The sequence below is a fragment of the Clinocottus analis genome, unplaced genomic scaffold, assembly GCF_023055335.1.
Source record: "Clinocottus analis isolate CAN_PGR_092001 unplaced genomic scaffold, fCliAna1.0.p SCAF_14, whole genome shotgun sequence".
NCBI classification, from domain to species: Eukaryota; Metazoa; Chordata; class Actinopteri; order Perciformes; family Cottidae; genus Clinocottus; species Clinocottus analis.
In genome coordinates this window covers 15,812,869-15,818,156 of record NW_027175865.1, presented here as the reverse complement: position 1 = coordinate 15,818,156, position 5,288 = coordinate 15,812,869, and the positions used below count along the sequence as shown (strand labels likewise).

The 5,288-nt window shown below is 42.1% G+C and overlaps 1 long non-coding RNA gene across 1 annotated transcript; it reads right to left on the bottom strand.

Moving 5' to 3' along the window:
- Positions 1–1,760: 1,760 nt before the first annotated feature.
- Positions 1,761–3,063, bottom strand: LOC137785192 (uncharacterized). Its single transcript, XR_011077464.1, has 2 exons — positions 2,949–3,063; positions 1,761–2,723 (listed from the first exon to the last, which is right to left on the bottom strand). It is a non-coding gene; the product is annotated as an uncharacterized lncRNA (long non-coding RNA).
- Positions 3,064–5,288: the final 2,225 nt, after the last annotated feature.

Here is a 5,288-nt window from a genome sequence, read left to right as displayed (position 1 = left end):
GCATCCAAAAAAAACAACTAACCTCACTGACCCTAGTCTTCATGTGGGTTAGCGGGAGGCTTTTTAAACACCTAAACCAGTAGCTTGGTTAGGCCCCCAGCAAGCTGGTTGCCTACCTGATAGCCCTGGATGTGTCCCCGAGACAACTGCTCTGGCCGCACACCACACAAAAAAATCCCAAAAACCAACCCCAACTAAAACCTATGACCAAACGGGCAGTGCATCTTTCACCGACCAGGGACACTTCACAAAAGTCAAAACAAAACCACTGTCACTCAATGTATTCCCCCCAGACACCCCATGTCTCAAACAAAACCATATCCCAGCAACAAAACAGCCTCTACCAAGCAAATCTGACAAGCCCTTCAACTTGCTAGCCTAGGTTGCTAGCACCTTGTGGTTGATGCATGAGCCATGTGGGGAAGGATATTCCATGGGAAGTACCCCCAGCTCTGTCTATAATCCAACGTAACGCACAAAACCAAAAATGTAGGAACTCCATTTGATCTTCTGGTCCATGTACTTTGCGCACAGTAGAGAACCACTCATGCATAAGGTTGCTAGCACCTTGTGGTTGATGCATGAGCCATGTGGGGAAGGATATTCCATGGGAAGCACCCCCAGCTCTGTCTATAATCCGACAACACTCACAAAACAGGAAGTGTTGGCACATGTGGGGACAAATCTCACATGAAAGTATCCCTACTATATCTGTCTATAATCCGACGTAACGCACAAAACCGAAAATGTTGCCACTCCCTTTAGTCTTCTGGTCCATGTACTTTGCGCACAGTAGAGAACCACTCATGCATAAGGTTGCTAGCACCTTGTGGTTGATGCATGAGCCATGTGGGAAAGGATATTCCATGGAAAGGACCCCCAGCTCTGTCTATAATCCGACAACACTCGCAAAACAGAAAGTGTTGGCATATGTGGGGACAAATCTCACATGAAAGTATCCCTACTACCTCTGTCTACTATCCAACTTCACTTGCAAAACCGAAAATGTTAACACTCCCTTTAGTCTTCTGGTCCATGTACTTTAGGCACAGTAGAGGACAACTCATGCGTAAGGTTGCTAGCACCTTGTGGTTGATGCAGGAGCCATGTGGGGAAGGATATTTCATGGGAAGGACTCCCAGCTCTGTCTATAATCCGACGTAACGCACAAAACCGAAAATGTTAGCACTCCCTTTAATCTTCTGGTCCATGTACTTTACGCACAGTAGAGAACCACTCATGCATAAGGTTGCTAGCACCTTGTGGTTGATGCATGAGCCATGTGGGAAAGGATATTCCATGGGAAGCACCCACAGCTCTGTCTATAATCCAACGTAACGCACAAAACCAAAAATGTAGGAACTCCATTTGATCTTCTGGTCCATGTACTTTGCGCACAGTAGAGAACCACTCATGCATAAGGTTGCGAGCACCTTGTGGTTGATGCATGAGCCATGTGGGAAAGGATATTCCATGGAAAGGACCCCCAGCTCTGTCTATAATCCGACAACACTCGCAAAACAGAAAGTGTTGGCATATGTGGGGACAAATCTCACATGAAAGTATCCCTACTACCTCTGTCTACTATCCAACTTCACTTGCAAAACCGAAAATGTTAACACTCCCTTTAGTCTTCTGGTCCATGTACTTTACGCACAGTAGAGGACCACTAATGCATAAGGTTGCTAGCACCTTGAGGTTGATGCATGAGCCATGTGGGAAAGGATATTCCATGGGAAGCACCCGCAGCTCTGTCTATAATCCAACGTAACGCACAAAACCAAAAATGTAGGAACTCCATTTGATCTTCTGGTCCATGTACTTTGCGCACAGTAGAGAACCACTCATGCATAAGGTTGCTAGCACCTTGTGGTTGATGCATGAGCCATGTGGGGAAGGATATTCCATGGAAAGGACCCCCAGCTCTGTCTATAATCCGACAACACTCACAAAACAGGAAGTGTTGGCACATGTGGGGAAAAATCTCACATGAAAGTATCCCTACTACCTCTGTCTACTATCCAACGTCACTTGCAAAACCGAAAATGTTGCCCCTCCCTTTAGTCTTCTGGTCCATGTACTTTACGCACAGTAGAGGACAACTCATGCGTAAGGTTGCTAGCACCTTGTGGTTGATGCAGGAGCCATGTGGGGAAGGATATTTCATGTGAAGGACTCCCAGCTCTGTCTATAATCCGACGTAACGCACAAAACCGAAAATGTTAGCACTCCCTTTAATCTTCTGGTCCATGTACTTTACGCACAGTAGAGAACCACTCATGCATAAGGTTGCTAGCACCTTGTGGTTGATGCATGAGCCATGTGGGAAAGGATATTCCATGGAAAGGACCCCCAGCTCTGTCTATAATCCGACAACACTCGCAAAACAGAAAGTGTTGGCATATGTGGGGACAAATCTCACATGAAAGTATCCCTACTACCTCTGTCTACTATCCAACTTCACTTGCAAAACCGAAAATGTTAACACTCCCTTTAGTCTTCTGGTCCATGTACTTTACGCACAGTAGAGGACCACTCATGCATAAGGTTGCTAGCACCTTGTGGTTGATGCATGAGCCATGTGGGAAAGGATATTCCATGGGAAGGACCCAACTGTAGATAAGAAGAAAAAAAAAGAGAGGAGGACTTGAGGTGGCCCTTGGAAAGGTTTCAACTATCGGCCTCGATGGCAAGATAGCCTGTCATCCAGCTCACTGCAGGAACTCCAAAAAGAATAAAAAACTAACATTAATATACACCCTATTTAGTAACTCTAATCTGTGATGTCATCTGTGAGATCAAAGACACTAAGGTGTGGGGGAGGAGCTACACATTTCGCTAAACTAAGCTATGCTACACTGAACAAAGCTAAACTAACCTCACCCTAACAATAACACTAATCATAAACCAACAATAATATTAACGTTATTATTAACATTAACACTAACCCGGCTGCACGTGGTGTGGTGGCTCGCGCTGTCGCCTCACAGCAAGAAGTTCCTGGTCTGGTCAGTTCTGTGTGAAATTTGCAGGATTTGTTCAGAATCTGTGTTCTGTGAGATTAAAGGCAGTAGGGTAAAGGGGGAGGAGCTTAAATTCTAGAACAGTTTGCTGTCATGACAACACATAATAATAATTATAATTATTATCATCTATATATATATATATATATATATATATATATATATATATATATATATATATATATATATATATTGTGAAATGATGTCATGTATAATATGTAATTATGGGATGTTTCAACTTTTACAGTACTAGTCGTACAGGTTGAATTATGGGATGTTTTTTTTTTTACAGTACTAGTAATACAACTTGAATTATGGGATGTTTCTACTTTTACAGTACTAGTAATATAAGTTGAATTATGGGATGTTTATACTTTTACAGTACTAGTAATATAAGTTGAATTATGGGATGTTTATACTTTTACAGTACTAGTAATATAAGTTGAATTATGGGATGTTTATACTTTTACAGTACTAGTAATACAAGTTAAATTATGGGATGTTTATACTTTTACAGTACTAGTAGTACAGGTTGAATTATGGGATGTTTCTACTTTTACAGTACTAGTAATATAAGTTGAATTATGGGATGTTTATACTTTTACAGTACTAGTAGTACAGGTTGAATTATGGGATGTTTATACTTTTACAGTACTAGTAGTACAGGTTGAATTATGGGATGTTTCTACTTTTACGGTACTAGTAATATAAGTTGAATTATGGGATGTTTATACTTTTACAGTACTAGTAGTACAGGTTGAATTATGCGATGTTTCTACTTTTACAGTACTAGTAGTACAGGTTGAATTATGGGATGTTTATACTTTTACAGTACTAGTAGTACAGGTTGAATTATGGGATGTTTATACTTTTACAGTACTAGTAGTACAGGTTGAATTATGGGATGTCCAGGAGACTTAATGGTTGTGAGCCTGGTGGTGTAAACATAGATATGGAACAGTGTGCCCGAGAGCTGAATGGAGTCCATCACTAGATTTATACAAACAGAGCATTGGATTAGTGGTAATCACTGTGATCAATGGGATTTTGTAATCTATTGATTTGGCTCTCTAATGGGTTCATGTATTTGATGTAAAAGTCTGAAAAGGATGAAGCAGCTAAAGCAGCTTCCCAGGGACGTTATCTTCTTTCATCACAAATTTGTATCTGATCCTTGTGTGAGCGGATGACGCACACTATTTTTGTTGTTCGTACAGTGAGTTGTATAAATCAAAAAAGGAAAAGAACATCACATTGATGTGTGAATATAATTAGGGAGGCATCTATACGACCTTTTCTGTCCTGAAACAGATACCTGAGCCAATACAGAGTGCCAATACCAGTGTTTGACTCCCTCTTTTCTTAATTTTGTTTAAACAAAATATTACAAATACAAAAATTAAATGTGCTGAATGGTTATTTAGTTATTTATTTATCACCTGTACACGATCCAGCTATTTGGGTCAGTTTTTTGGGCTGATAGCGATATCGGCACATCTCTAATTATAATGGAACGCTTACTCTAATTAAGCTAATCAGTTGAAGACATTGAAAAGTAACATTGCTGCTTTTCCTTCATCTGGTTAGCATTGATCATTTGAGTGTGTGTGTGTGTGTGTGTGTGTGTGTGTGTGTGTGTGTGTGTGTGTGTGTGTGTGTGTGTGTGCAAATCCGTTCAGTGACTGTAAAATAGTGGAGCATTTCTCCAGGACCCCTCCTGAGACTCTCTCTGGACCCCCGGCCCCTCCATCAGGTTGCCTTCCAGGCTCGTCTCTTGGCGGACGATGTCATCGCCCAGTTGCTCCACAGGTCTTCCTTCCATTAAGATGCCTGTGATAGCGCTGCACGGATCATTTCTATTTCTCCCTGTGCCTCGAATAACCGGCACACTGTCGCAGGGGGATAAGCTGTGGGCGATGCAGGTGGATGTTCCTGCAGCGAGCTGGATTACAGGCTATCTTGCCAACGGGGCCGATGGTTGGCATCATTCCAAGGGGCCACCTTAAGGCACTGTCCGGTTATCTCTTTTTTTTGTCTTCTTATCTCCGGTTCGTCTTCTTATCTGCCCGTCCCACCTTAAAAGACAGACGCCGGTGAAGCCTCTCAGACAGGACTCGAGAGTGACCAGAACACCGGTGGCTTCGAGTGTAATGTCTGTGTTGATTCATATTAGCTTATCCGGGTTTGCCAGATGTCAAGTTTAAACCAATCCAGCGAAGCAGTAATTAATTGTTTGACCAGCTTCTTAAAGGCTGCCGTCAGGTG